The sequence below is a fragment of the Triticum dicoccoides genome, chromosome 2A (genome assembly GCF_002162155.2).
Source record: "Triticum dicoccoides isolate Atlit2015 ecotype Zavitan chromosome 2A, WEW_v2.0, whole genome shotgun sequence".
NCBI lineage: Eukaryota > Viridiplantae > Streptophyta > Magnoliopsida > Poales > Poaceae > Triticum > Triticum dicoccoides.
Window position 1 is genome coordinate 265,170,617 of NC_041382.1, and position 1,069 is coordinate 265,171,685.

Below are 1,069 nucleotides of genomic sequence, written 5' to 3' on the forward strand. Positions count from 1 at the left end.
CCCCTGACTGCTCGGACCCACCAGCCCCCCGACTGCTGGGACCCGCCAGCTACATCTTCGCACGCAAGGAAGTGCGTCCGGGCAAAAAAACGATTCGCCCCCTGACTGCTGGGACCCACCAGCTACATCTTCGCGGGAAAGGAAGTTCCTGACAGTCGGGACCCACCTAGTCGAAGCGTACATGGCGTTGTCATTCTGGTCGCGAATGTGTATGTACATATATACTGGTGGATGTAGAGGCGCGCACATGTCGTAGTAGAGGCGGCCAGGGTGCAAGAAAGAAAATACGGCCACGTATGTGTACATACGGGCGGGGTCTCGAACACCTACTCGCGCATATGTACGGCGAGGGCTCGTGTACATGGCTGGGTCAGAACGGAGAAACAGCATCGTCATCGTGTTCATGGGGAGGCAACAGAATGCGTCGTGTTCATCGGGAGGCAACGCGGCTGGGTCAGAACGGAATGCGTGGTCGTGTTCATCGGGAGGGCTTGGACGGAAGAGGCAATGGAAATGAGGCATGGCGTACCGCACAATGGAGGAAACGAACCTCCTACGGTCGAAACGGGGGTCCTGTTGATCGGGAGGGGTGTGGCATACCGCAAAATGGAGGAAACGGACCTCCTACGGTCGAAACGGGGGTCCTGTTGATCGGGAGGGGTGTGGCGTACCGCAAAACGGAGGAAACAGACTTGTGTTGGAGCGCTACGGTCGAAACGAGGGTCCTGTTCATCGGGAGGGGTGTGGCGTACCGCAAAAAGGGACTCCACGGGATACTGTTCATCTCCACCGTCGACCTACTCCAGCCTCCATGAGCTACTGTTCATCCACCGTCGACCTCCTCCAGCCTCCACGGGCTCCTGTTCATCCAGCCTCCACCGCTCGCTACTCCACCGGCTATTGTTCAACCACCCCTCCACCGTCTACTGTTCATCCAGCCCTCCACACCACGGGGTCCTATTCAACCACCCCTCCACGGGCACCCCTCCACCGTCTACTATTCATCCTGCCCTCCACACCACGGGATCCTGTTCATCCACCCCTCCACGGGCACCCCTCCACCATCTAC